The 14,698-nt window shown below is 45.4% G+C and overlaps 1 protein-coding gene across 2 annotated transcripts in view; it reads right to left on the bottom strand.

Annotated features, from left to right (window-relative positions):
- The window catches only part of VANGL1 (VANGL planar cell polarity protein 1), a 45,715-nt gene that overhangs the window by 17,107 nt on the left and 13,910 nt on the right, over positions 1 to 14,698 (bottom strand). The window lies entirely within an intron of this gene.

Below are 14,698 nucleotides of genomic sequence, written 5' to 3'. Positions count from 1 at the left end.
CACACTTTTGCAACAGATTTATGTACACATCCAGAAAGAGCTGAGCTGTTCTACCACAGCATTCTTGCTATGGATGCAGATCCTGCAGCATCAGGGTTTAGAGTGAGCCACACACACCTAAAATACACAGGGATAGTCAGAGGTTTAATGACTGCTGTGCTAATTGAGTGCTGGAAGCCTGGGATTATTTAATCAAATGGTTCCCAGCACAGACTCCTCTCCTCCAAATAACATTTTTTTTAACATTCCTCAAAATAGGCACAGTATCAAAACAAGCCAAGGTCTCCGGGCACATTAAACACTTGCCATGGCCAATTGGGAAGTCTGACACCTCAAAGAAAAGCTAAGAAAAGATTCCACAACACAGCCTTCCAAGGAGAGCCAGCTTTGCCTTACCAGATGTCTCCAACCTACAATTGCACCGAGCTTGCCTACTGTAAGAGATCCTGAGGTCTCCTGGGGCACTGAGCTGCCCATCCACAGCACTTTGTACTCTCTAGCAGTGCTGTCAGCTCACACCCGACAGGTTCAGAGGACTGCCCTGCCTTCCATTGCTGTACAATCACTCCTCCCTCCCAGAAAACTCCCTTTTCTTCCTTTCTCATACACTTTTGCCAGAGCACAGAGCTAGGGCTCAAGTTCTTGATCCTTCACTGTGTTGGACTGTTTTCCCAGAGCAAAGTCAACAGAATGAGAAATAAAACTGGAAATAGACAATTAAAATCAAAATGCTTCCCATACCAGTATCCCTGCTGAAGATGATTACAGAAGGGATTGCCACCATCCTCTATCCTGACTTGGCTCCCTGCTCTGCCTGTCATAGCTACAGGTGAGGCCAGCACAGGCTGCCCAGAGAGGTGACCTCGGGCAGCACTGCCACACCAGTGGCCATGAGCTGGCAAGATGCACAGGATTTGCTACTCTCTGTCCTTCCCAAGCAATACCTTGGTGCAAGGCTCCCAAGAAGACCAAGGTCAAGCAGAAGCACTTTGCAGTGCAGGCAGAAGCACAAATGCCTTCCTTGGCTACAGTTTTGTCCTCTCCAGTAAACAGAGCCCGAGTTAGATCTCAGCAGAGATGCCACAGAACAATGCCAAGACGGGGAACTTCTCCAGCAGCTGTGGCCAAACAAGCAGAGCAGAAAAATGCCTTTTGATCATCATAACTATAAGAGAATTTCAGTTTGGTACAGTCAAGAAAACAGGACTGCAGCTCCTAGGAAAAGGAAAAGCACATTTTCTTGTCAGACAACCACAAGTGAGATCTCCACTTGGCTAAGGCAGCAAGTGCAATCCTCGCCCTCCCTGGAACAGGCACCAGGCAACCAGGACACAGCAAGTTTGTTTTAGATACCCAAATTCTGGCATTTGGTGAGGCAGGGAAAAGAATTTGCAAGGTCAAACCTTTCTCAGGAAAGGGAAGAAAACCTCATCATAGTAGCAGGTTGTCAGCCTGATGGCAGCACAGCTGCTGCCCCCAAGGAAGTGAACATCTATCCATTAATAGTGTCATTTATATGGAACACAAACACACACCAGGTTTGCCTCGGTTTTGCAATGACCCATCTCTGTATTTTCTCTCCCCTCACAGCCTTTTTTAACAACATGGAAAGAAAAGGATATGACTTTAAAGTGTCCCCATCTATATCCAATACTGGACATCTGAACAACACAGGACTGCTGTATATTTAAGGAAAGCACTATTAAAGTTTCTAACCACAGATCTGCTCTTTTCTGCCCTGTGTAGTGCAAGACATGTTGCTCTCCAACAGACGTTGTCTCATCTTTCGCAAGACAAAAATCAGAATAACACACCAACTGAGCAATACAATAGTTCACTGCTGATGTAGAAAGGATTTCAACACAGAAATTTTCTGAATGAGAGAAAGAGGAGTAGAATTAATTTTCAGGTTGGGTTTTCAGCTTGTTTTCCTCAAACCTGAAAAGCAGCCTAGTCAAAACCCTCCAGTACAGGTGAAAAAGAAAAAGATCCCTGCAAGTCTACTACTAACTTTGCTGTTACATTTGAATGTTTTTGTTTTGAAGAGAAGGTATGAGTATTTTGAGTATTTTTAAAAACTAGGATTTTACAGGAAGGTATGACCAAACTTGAGGGCTGGGGGGAAATCAACTCCTTTACCTCATACAAACTAAACAAGCTACTTACTTAAGCCTTCCTGAGGAATCCTATAAAGGCACTCCCAGGCCAGCACTAAAAAGATGCTGCTACAGAAGTACAGAGCAAAAAGTTTTAGCCAGCAGCTATAAAACCTCAGTAAACCCAATGGCATGCTCCCACAGCAGTTCTCCTTCTGAGAAACTTCCAAGCCTTTTAGCTCAGGAAGTTAACTGGTCTTTAGGGTACCAGCACACAGCCTGACTGTTTTCCCCAGTCACCTTTATTGGTAGAACCTCAAAACTGGATGAATGCTTTCTCAACAGCTGCACTGCCCTTCCTTCCACTTCCAACAGCTGAAGGTGGCAGCTAGCATAACAGCCTAGGAAAAAACCCAGAACACTATTGTAATATGTAGTGAGGAGGAGGAAGAGGAGGAGAGCACAGTCCTCTCACTCAAGGAGTGGTCCAGAAGGTCCAATAATATGATTTGCCAGGAAAGAACAATCACTGTGTTGAGGTCAGATGCTGTGACAGCACCACACTTCTCTTGCACAGTAACACTGTGAACATCTCATTTCACAGTATGTAGTGCCACAGGACACAAAGATCATAAGGACACTTGTTACCTACCATATTCAACAGACAGAAAATGAAATAAGCTGTAAAAGTCTAACCTGAGTTTTAGAAACAATGGAGGTTCTGGAGCACCAGAAGAGCTTCCTATGGAAGGCAGAGGACTCTCTTTGGAAAAAAACAAGATTTAATCCCTTGCTGAGACTAAGCTTCTTGCCAGGTTCCCTGTATGCAATTCTAGGAGGCTTTATTGCAACAGGTCAGCCTAGGTAACTGGAAAGGTTCCCTTCCATCCCCTCACAGAACACCAAAGGGAGTCTAACATGTGGCAAAGCCACATGGGCCCAGTTGCCTCAGCTCATCCATGGGGATGGATGTGAGTGTACAACAAAAGCAGCTTCAGGAGCTGCATCTGAAAGAGCAGCTTGTGAACGCCTGAACATGTGGTGCAACTAACTTCTCCCTCAGAAGGCTGAGGAACCCAGATGCCAGGAGAGCAGGCTCCAAAGCAAACTGCCCACATCCTCTTACGGCAAGACCACCTCTCCAAGGGGAGCAGATTGTGTGAGGAGCTGTTGCAAGTACCTACCATGCAGATACCTAGCAGAACCATTAAATCCAAATGGCATAGCTCATCATGGATTAGCCAGGGCACAATAGCACCTTTCAGGCACTCACAGCTTGGGCTGCATTTCAGCCAGTTCCTCAGACACCAATAACCACATGCAGATGCCCCAAGAGCTCTCAAACTAGACACCCACTTCCCTTTGATGCATAGGACACATTCAAACAGGCAAAGGCACTACCTTCTCATCAAACAGAAAGAGAACACTTGCTACTAGCTCCAGGGTCTGCTGCAACACAGACAAGAAACATGAGAGGCAAAGGAGCTGCCTGTGCCCTGCCATGTATCTGCCATGTCCCAGACACCTACAGTGAACCAAAACAACACCTGGCCAGACATCCACACCTCAAGCCCCACCCAGCACCCTCAGGAGCCACCAGTAGTTTAACTGGACCTGGAGAGCAGCAGCTACTGGATCCAGGAGCTAGAGCTCAGAAAGGGGTCTGCTAGCACACCAAGGGCACTGCTAGCACGCCAAACATTTGTCTCCATGATATGGTTTTGCCAGGTGCTGGGGGTATCGTCCAGGGAGCTAATGAGAGTACTATCTTGCTTATTCATGAGGAAAAAAACATAAGCAAACTACCAGCTACTGTCTGCTCACACTAAAGTAAAGCCAAAACTGTGAAAGGCTTTCTTCATCTATTATAAGCAAATGGGCAGTTTGGGAAGGAAAGCAGTGAGAGAAGAACACAAAGGGAACAAGTTAAGTGAAAAGGTGATGGAAAGAAGCTGCTCCTGAGCCTTCCCCACAAACCTGCACAGCATGGTAGACACAGGCACCCCAGAAATACACAGGTGTTGACAAAGAAAGGACAAGTTGGCTTATTCAGGCACTGTGGGTGTTGCATCCATCTGCCAGGAGTTCAAAGGGATCCACTTGTCCACACCCAATTCAACACAGACCCATGACCAATTTGAGATAGTCAGGAACACTGCTGAAGTCAATCTTACAGTTAACATTTGCACAGCTGAGCAGATTATTGAGGCCAATGAGCCCTGTAGAAGGATATTTGCATGGCTCAAGATAATAATTTACGATGTCCAGTCTCACAGCTGGAGATATGACTATAAACCAAATCCACTGAAGTAAGCTATCATCCATTTGTGCACCATGTCCAGCTCTGAATCTTCAAGGACATGACCTGAGGTGCTCCAGACCAATCCCTCATGCTTAGGCCAAGGCTGGTCCTCTGTAGGTCAGATGGATTGGGGAGGAGAAGTAAGGACTTGGAGGCTCTCCTTTCCCCAAGGCTCAGCAGAGGAGCAAATTTGCAGACAGAGCTGTGCCCCACCAAGGAGGGCTCCTGCAGACTGCAGGAATCTATGGGGGCTGATGGGATTCATGCAATACTCCTCAATGAGCTGGCTGATGTCATCACAAAGCCTCTCTTGAGGATTTCTGAGCAGTCATTGTCCTGATTTTCAAGAAAGGCAAGAAGGAGGATCCCAGATACTACAGGCCTGTCAGTGTCACTTCAGTGCCTGGCAAACTTATGGATATTATTCTGAGAGGTACTGAAAAATACCTGAAAGTGTGACAATAACACAGTCATCACACACAGCCAGCACAGCTTCAGGAGAGGAAAGTCCTGCTTAACAAACCCCAATTCCTTTCATGACAAGGTAAGCCAGCTACTTGATCAAGGGAAGCCAGCTAGTGTAATCTTTTTGGATTTCAGTAAAGTTTTTGATACTGTCTCTCAAAGGATCCTACTGGACAGGATGTCCAGCATTCAGCTGGATAAACACATCATGTGATGGGTGAGCAGCTGGGTCAGGCACAAAGGGTTACAGTCAGTGGTGTGACATCAGACTGGAGACCTGCCACTTGTGGGGTTCTACAGGGCTCCATCCTCAGCCCTGTGCTCTTCAACATCTTCATAAATGCCTTGGACACAGGACTGGAAGGGATACCAAGCAGTCCTGCAGATGATACAAAGCTGGGAGGAACAGCTGATGCCCTTGAAGGCAGGGAGGCCCTACAGAGAGACCTGGGCAAATTACAGGGCTGAGAAATTACCAACCATATGAAGGGACAGATTCTGCATGTGGGGACAATTCTGGAGCTATAGAGAGACTGGGAAATGAGATGCTGGACAGCAGTTACACAGAAAGGGACCTGGGGGTCCTGGTCAATGACAAGCTGAATGTCAGTCTCTCTGTGGCCATGAGAGAATTCTATCCTGCATCTTTCCCTCAGCTCCACCAAACCTTTCCTCTCTCACCACAAGCCTTTGGTACCATTAAACACCACAAGGATAGTTAAGAAGACTGCAGAAATTAAGCTGAGCAAAATAATCCAACTAAAAAAATACACACACAAACTGCAAAGCTACATGGATAGGTAACAGAGATATAAATTACCAGGTTCCCCAGTTCCACCACTGCATTGCTGTGCAACTAGACAATATTTCTTTGGGAGGGGTGAGGAAGGATCAGGCTGCTGACAGAATTTTTTCTGCAGCAGCATTAGCTTAAGAAGTGATGCGGAACTATGATCAAACATTTATGTAATTGAGGGTGTACCAAGTATTTCTGAGAGAGGTGCAACCTCTTTCAAAAGTTTCTACACACTTCAGGTTGTATTTAGGATTTAGAGACTTTCAAACAATTCAGGGGGACAGAACAATACTAAGGGGTGCTTTACCTTCTGAACACAGGAGTTAGGAGCAAGATCACAAGCTTAGCCTGCATGCAAGGGTGAGTTGAGACAGGCACTCAGTGCAGACACAAGGGATGAAATACCAGACACCCCCAAGTCCTGAGCTACAGGGCACCCTCCAGCTCAAGCACCCAGGAACCCCACAGAAGTCAGGAATATATGGGACCCAGACTACCATTTCCAGTTCCTGGGAGCAGCATAATTCACAACAGTGATGCATTTCCTCTTCCCAGCATACACACATACTATGCCTCTGATTAGTCTGAGCCTCAAATGAAAAAAAGTATATGCAGGAACTGGCAGGTATGGCAAGAAGTTTGTAAGAGTCTGCATTTACACGAGATAATTTAAAGCCACTCTTCATGCTTCAAATAAAGCCAGTCTTTAGCCAAGGAATTTTTCAAGCTACATGAATAGTGATGAAGTAACTAAGGGTGGGGCTTTTTGTTAGTAGTTTTTTTTGAGGGTGGGAGAAGGGGTTAGCTGCTGATTTAGGGTGTTTCTTTTAAGTCAAAGCTAACAAGTACTGCTTTAATTCCAAGGGAATAACAAAGGGTTCAAAGCTTCTACTGGCAGTGAAACTCCAGTGCTGTAATAGGACTTCACATTTAGATGCTGCAGCCATGAAACATCAGCATTCAGCTCTTGATCCTACAGCTGCCTGGTCAGATGCTCTCTCAGGAAATAGAGAGTATCTCTTTGACTCCCAGGTGGGGATGGGATTAATGTGACAGGACTTTGAATGAGGCTGTCTTTTGAGTCAATAGAGCAGCTTTAACTTGTTCTAGGGTTCCTCTCCAAACACCTGGGAATGTTGTTCTTCTGCATGCCGACAGAGACAGGCCTGAAGAAGCAGCATCCATGTTAGCCACTAGCAGACCTTTGCACACAGAGAGGTATCAGATCTCAAACTACAGCCCAGTCTTCCCTGCACAGCATCCCTCCACCGTGGAACACAGCATTCCTCACAAAGTTCCACCCCAGCAAGCTTTGCACAAGCAAGAGCCACCTGATTTTATAACAGCAACCCTATGAACAACACTGGGGCCACAGGGACATGACCTGCAGCTCCAAGCTGAGAGAAAAAAATCCAGCCCCAGCAAGGATGCAGATAACCAACCCTCTACCAGGACTAGAGGAATGCAAGCCAGAGTCAGCAGCCTGAAGTTCCAAACCACAGCCAAGATCCTTACTCTTGTGCCAGGAATCTGTTTTCCTGTCAGCCAGGGAAAAGCTCTCCCCACATTGTCAGCTGATGTCCCCACTCGACCTACACTGAACAAAAAGAAATATAAGCACTGAAGTTCATTTAAGCATGTACTGGAGGGGTAATCAAGTAATAAGTGAAAATATTGCCTTCAATTTTATAGCCATTAATATATAAATTTTTAAAAAAATCTATTACTACCACATAGCTCCCTATTAACTTTTCTTTACTTCTTCAGGTTAGAGTCAGGAATTAGTTTCCATATTTATTGGACTTGTGCTATATGAGAACTGTAAATTCGCAATTCCTTGTCCTCTTAGCAAAATATGAGCCTCCTCTTTTCCCCCAAAGGGCACACAGCTCACTTCTTTGCAGAATATTTGTATTTCATCATTTACCACAAGAAACAGACCGTCAAAGGTTGAGGGGGTGGAAATTTTTTTGCAGCATTCGAAGATAAAAGTACCTTCATGGCCACAAAATTTGTTCAGCAGCTTGGGGAGGCCATCTGTCTCTGTGGGTGGTACGCAGGCACTTCAGAGGGCACGGCCAGCAGTGGAACAGAAATTCCACAACAAACCCCTTAAGTACAGGGTAGGCTGCAGCACATACCGTTCTTGGACTTCTGGGCAGTGTTGGTTTTGAAAGATAAACCAACAAGAAAGGAAATCCCTGCAGATGAACCCAATGGCATTTCCTCCACACCATCACTTTCAGAAAGACGAGCAGCTCCTAACCAGGGAGCAAGTAGCACTGTACTGGCCATGTGGGTTAATAATTGACAGCGGGCACTTCACCTGCAGGTAGGCTTGTAAACTTTTAAAGTATTAAGTATTCCAAAAATGCAAGATTGCTCCAGGGTGTAACAATCAGCCTGCACCACTTACCCTTGCTGCCTGGCGCATCTGCAGGAGCACAAATAAGACTGGTACTTGGCCTGGTGTCTGGTGTACTCAGCTCACTCTCCTCCCAAAGAGGAGAGATGGTGTGTGCACAGAGGGTGCTGGGGGCGGATCAGGGATCAAGATCGAGGAAGGGAAAAGAGAAGGGTATAAAGAAGCAGGCACTTCAGCTCCCCCAGCTCTCTCCCCTTTATCAAAAGGAGGAGCAGTTCCACATGAAAACCCGTATGTAAAATATAGCAACTGAGGAAAACTTGCTCCTTTCAGAAACCCACACCCTCCATGGCTTCAGAGACAGACTTTACCACATCAGAAACTTCCAGACAAGTTATGCACGTTGTTAATACTTACAGTCCATCCTAGACTTCCTCTCACCTCTATTGAAGAGTACCTGGCATTTCCTGGAGCTTGCTGTTCACATCTGTCACAAACCAGCAGCCTCTTAATGAGGTGTTGCTCTGACCCATGTCATAAGTCCTAGCTGAACTCTGCTGGCAACGCACCCCTTGCACCACCAAACAGACCCTTGTAAAACAGAACGAGGCACCATTCCCATAACTCATCTGGAACATCAAAGGAGACTGCTCCCTACTCAGCAGGGAACAGCACTTTTTTTTTGTTTTCCTCAGAGGCTACTGGAAAATATCCTTCTGCAATTCCAAGGGTGCTCTCCTGGCCAGAGCAGTCACGTCTCTGCAGCACCATCCTCCAGAGGTGAGGCAGCAGACACAGGGGAGGGGGAAAGTATGGCCCGTGACTAAAAATGGTTAAGAATGTGTCTGAAAAGCTCTTCCTATATAGGTCATTATCAGTTCATCCACAAGTCAGAGCTTTCTTCCCTATTCCATGACTACCTCATGGCATGGGGTGTTTGAAAGGTGCTAATAATGCTCAACTGCCCACTGTGAACGTTTCAGGACTGGGAGCATGGAAAAGCAACCCAGATGAGCTGCAAGAAGTTGCAGCGATGATGAGTTGCAAAGGTGGTTGTAAACGCAGTTTTGTGAAGTGCTGTGGGAGAGACACTGGTTGGGGGGGTCACAAGTTTGACACCTCTCAGTGCTAAAGAAGCTGCTCTGGAGGAGACCCCTCAGTTTCCCCAGGAGCTTCACACCTGCAGATGCAATTAGCACCCATTTAGCCGCCTATCCTAGAACTTCTAAGGAAGGGAGACTGATCAATGCTTCTGCTCATCCCATTTGGTGATGGGCAGGAGAAAATCACACAAATGGGCACCAAGATACCTGTACAGATTTCACGACAGCGGAAACTTATTCAAGGACAAGGCTAATTTCACACAGGCCAGAAGCTCCAGCAACAAAGCTGGTCTGCAAAGTCTGTGTAACATACTGTTCTAGCAAGTTCCTGCAATCAAAGCAGCAGGACAGTTATTTTGCTGCAGAACAAGGTAAAAACTCATCAGCTCAATCAATTTCATCAGCGTGCATCATTACAGAAGATGGTGAGGTTGAAGAAACCCCAAGGAGAAAGGAGAGTCAGTGTAATTCCTCAGGTCCCTGGGAACACAGAGCAAACAAGCTGCACACAGGGGAGAAGGAAAAGACTGGAGTGTCTCCAGCAGGATTTAGCTCAGCAGGTAGAGCACTGCACTATGGTGCACCAATACTTGTCCTGCAGTCCTTTCTGACTGCCCTACTGGAAGCAGAAATATCCCAGAAGTGTATGTGGGGGCTTCAGTCCTACAACAGAAACCAGCAAGATTTCAGCAGCTCTTGCTCAGGGAAGAGACCAACTTCCTAAACCCATGGTTTCAACCATGCTAGAAACAGAAAACAAGGTGTCTATATTCCATGAAAGCTTTCCTTTTGAGGAATAAGAAGATTTTAAAACAGCATAAATATTGACAGAACTCCAGGTAAGTTGACAAGACTCAAGACAAGACTCCAATTCATAGCTGAACTCGTGCTCTTCATTAGCACCCTTGATATGGGGAGGTATACCTGAGCAACAAGATCAGATGTCAAGGCTTAAAAAATTGCAGGCTGGAATATGGAGAAGCCTATTCCCACTCCTTAGCCCTCCACATATTCCCTCAGCGGTGAACTAAGAACCAGTGGCACCAAGGAATGCCTGACAAGAGAGATCCTTCATCAGATTAATCAGTAAATACTAGAGATCAGCTTTATAAGCAGCAGGACCAACAAACACTCAAAGCAGCTGGGAGACAGATTGAACATGATCCCCTTCCACAGAACATGTCTGCACCTCCTTTCTTTTGTGAGTGTGTGCAAGCCACCAGGTCCCTCAGTAAGGTATTGATAATAAGGTACTGGGTTTTCAGAGACAGGGACTTGTTTTGAGGAAGCAGCTGTCCCCCTTATTTTTAAGCCACAGCTTAATTTATTTTTTAAACCACAGTTCAGCAAACACCCATGCAAATGGAGATGGATAACAGGGATACAGGGAATGTTCAAGTACACTTTTACCATACAGAACTGCTATTTCTGAGTACCAAGCTTCTCTTAATTAGATTGATGAGAGAACACTGACCAGCTCACAGCCATCTGCAAAACTTGCACCCTGATTCCAAAGGTGTCATAGGCTTCCCCACCAGCTTCATAAAGGCAAGTCCACATTAGAAAGGACAATGTCCTGGTTTCTTCTGGGATTGCGTTACTTTTCTTCCTAGTAAACTGATGTTTGGATTGTTGCTAAGCACTGCTTACTCTAAGTCAAGGACTTTTCATTTTCCCATGCTCTGCCATTCAGTGATGAGTTGCACAAGAAGCTGGGAGGGAGCACAGCCAGGACAGCTGACCCAAACTGGCCAAAGGGATATTCCATGTCACAGAACATTATGCTCAGTGTTTCAACTGAGGACAGCTGGCTAGGAACCACCAATCACTGCCTAGGAATGGGCTGGGCATCAGTCACTGGGTGGAGAGCAACTGCATTGAGCATCACTTGCCTTCCTCAGGTTTTATTTCCCTCTCTTTCCCTTCTTCATTACAATTACTATTATCAATGTTATTATACTTAGTTACATTAATTAAAATATTAATTTGTTCTCATATCAACCCACAGATTTTATCTTTTTTCGGATTCTCATTCCCATCCTACAGAGCAAGGTGTGAGTGAGGGGCTGCATGATACTCACCTGCCAGCTGGGGTAAACTACAACAGACAGAAGACTGAAACTCCAACTCTTTTAAATAGCTGACACAATATAAACTATCACAGCTCTGCTCCTCATATACCTGCTGCAAGGATGAGCAAAAGGGAGGAGAAGGACCCACTCTCAAACATTGCTAAGAAACCAAGACTAACTACACTGCAGGCCAACATTCAGTCTATGTGAAAGATCAGTAATTACCATGTGTATTAGGAAACATTCATTATCTTGAGCTGCCTAGACTAGTAAAGCTCTAGGGTGGGAAAGGGTATTCACTGGATAGGAAGGCAATATGGTTAGCACCCTAACTACAGGAAAGGAGGGGTTTCTCCAGCAAGATCCTTCCTACACAGTTTCTGAACCATAAAGACACTACTGAACTCTGGATGACAAGAGTCAGTAGCATAGGGAAAAACCAAAGCTGCAAATCCAAGCCTCCACTCGCAAAGGTATCAGCCTTTCAACTGAAAAGTTATCTACTATTGTCCTCCCCCACCTTTGTTTCCCTTTCCTGTTGCTTTCAAAGTCTCACCACCATTCCCACCCAACCTCCTGTATTTTCCCAGGCTTGACCTTGCCTGCATCTCTGCTGCTCCCTGCTCTTCACCTACACATACCACCAGAAAGCATTTGCCCTGTGTGGCAACCCTTCCTACCAGGAGCAGCAGAGCAGTGAGCTGAGACTTGGCACCACACTCATTAAGACTCCTATTTAATTTTTACCTCCCCCCTCCAAGCTCCTGAATCAATGCCAAAGGGAACGTTCGTTTTGGCAGTCAAGTCTCCCAGAAGAAAAGTTATAGCCAAAGTACGGGGGGTGGGACCAAGAAAGCCTATAAATAGGCTGATTATAATATGAATTTGGGGAACTAGACTCAAATATGCTTACCCTCCTGGACCTAGGGCTCTCAGGGGTGGAGTGGAATACCTAACTCAGCACTTTCAACTTCTTTACTGCATCTGCAGCCAAGGAGGGTGGAAAATCCTGTCTGTACCCTGCCTCACAAAAACATGGTTTGCCAGAAGGGTGGCTGAGCTATTGTTTTCTTCCCTTCTCCCCCAGAAAAAAAGCTGCTCTCATACTTACATAGCAGCTCCCTCTGCCTCATCAGAAAAGACCTAGAATTGGAAAGCTTCCATCTTGGATCAAAAAGGGTGATATTCAACAATTTTGCTAAGGAAAAAACACAGAACTACTCCAAGAAGCAACACTGAACAACATAAGATTTCTCAAGTCCCTTCTCACCAACAGTTTCTCCAGAGCACACTAGACTGATAAGGAAGACAGACTCCATGTTTGTTTGCCATCAAAACTTTTAAGATATTTGAGAGCATAAAGAGACAAAAGGTTTTGACTTGAGGAGACAGCCAGATAGATATACTTGTAAAAAGCAAGCTGCTTCCTTCCAGGTGGCAGCTCAAAACCTCCCCAAGACCCCTCTAAAAAGAGTTAGGATAAGGCAAGCATGCATGGTGGCAAGAAGAGCCCAAAGGCAGCAGCAATTGGTATATGGCTACTCCATCATAATTAGAACCACCTTTCCAGCACACCCACAAAGCTGCTTCTCCAACCTTCCTGAAATCCAGACTGTCCTTACATGTCTTCACATTCTCCCATGAACAGACCTCCCACTCCAGCCTCATGCCTCAGCCAGAGAATCAGGGGCAGGAGGCAGCGCTTTGTGACCCCAACCTACATTCCATCAACAAGCATGACAAGACCTTAATGAAGACTCTGCAAAATTATGCTGCAAATATGATCATGAATTTTTTTTTTTTGTGTTTCACAAACATGTCATAATCCTAAGCCCTTAGAAGCTGAAGGAGATATTAACTACATTCACTTTTTATGCAGTTTGTTACACTGGAGCCACAATCTTTATCAAGATCAAGAGCTCTTACACCTAAGTAACACACAGAGAACAAACTCTTCCTTAGCTGTGAGACACCCAGCCCCTGATCAAACCCACAGCTTTACCTTTGTAGCAGTAAATATGGAAAGACAAACAGGTTTCAAAACACATGCCAGTACATTATGCTCATCTGCCAAACAAAGAAAAAGCAACATTAGTTTAGCATTATCAGACATGCTTGATGAGTCTCTTCTGTAACACAAGACACTGGAGCATCCATGTGTTACATGGCTTGCATTCAATGTACCAAACAAAACTGAAGTCAGCTTGCCAACAAACGTGAAGTTACAAGTTTTCATACATGTCAGATTTTATCCTAAGTTTTACAACTCTTTGCTGCCTTAGTATCACCCAAGACATTTCAAAACCCTGCTGCAAAGAAAGAGCTGGAGAAAACACTGCTTCTAACACACACACTATTAAATATTCAAGCCTTGATTCTCAAGTAAATTCTTTGCCTCCAATGGCAAGTTAGACATGCAGACTTCAGCAGGTGTAGGATCTCAATTCCTCTGAACACAAACTCATAATCTACCACCAAGCACATGCTCTCAAACCAGAACTGCTCTGTGTGTGTATATGGGTAAATACAGACACATACCAAACTTTCTCTGCAGAATTCACTTACAATTGAACTGCCTCATCACACCTCAAGGCACAACACTGTAGCACAGGGAAACTCTGGTAGTCATCTTTCCATCTCTCTCATCATATAGGTTATGCTGAATCACTGACCACAGAGCAGTTAAACTCAAAAAAATTGATTTCACAAGAAAACCAACAGATTTTTGAAATCCTGAAAGAGACGTTTAATTAAGTCAATTGGTGCACTTCCAAGGGCTCTCCCTTTCATATTTTCAGAGAAGAAAAGCAAACCAGAGTCCAGACCTACTTCACCCAACAGGCCTCAAGTTCTTCTTTACCCAGGAGAAAACTCCTGGACTTCAACTTCAGCCACTAAATCTGCTTCAAAGCAATTCCACCGCTAAGCTAATGACTGCAGGAGACTGCTCCTACATCCACTTAAAGCAGCAGATGCTAATCTCTTCATCTGCCACAGATACACATGCCATTGGGGTCTGGACAGGATAAGCTGAACAGATGTTTAAGTGCACATTCAGCCTGGGGAATCATCTCCAGGGCTCAGCTGCCAGCTTCACAGGACACAGGAACTAAGGGATTTCTGGAGAGCTTTGCAGGACACAGGAACTAAGGCAATTCAGACACCTGTCCTCCTTTGTACCCTTGCTGAGGGAAGCACTAATGCCAGCAGGAGGGTGGAAACAGCATGCTTGTGTCTTACCTATGGCTCCCAAATACTCCCAGATACATCCAACCCAGCAAACTGATCCATGCCTAATGGCAAAAAGAGCATCATGGCATAAAACCTTCAGCTCCTGCCACATGGCCTGGCCTGCTGCCAGGAGTCTCTGAGCAGTTATGCTCTGCACAGCCCGAAGGGCTGCTCCCAAAGCACTGCCTGGCCCCTACAATCAAAACACAGAAGGAGAGCTCTCCACTTTCCTCCAGTAAGGAGACAGGGAAAAAAGCCCAGACAAGGA

The sequence above is a fragment of the Lonchura striata genome, chromosome 2 (genome assembly GCF_046129695.1).
Source record: "Lonchura striata isolate bLonStr1 chromosome 2, bLonStr1.mat, whole genome shotgun sequence".
NCBI lineage: Eukaryota > Metazoa > Chordata > Aves > Passeriformes > Estrildidae > Lonchura > Lonchura striata.
The sequence above is the reverse complement of the archived record's forward strand: the minus strand, read 5'-3'. Positions and strand labels throughout refer to the sequence as shown.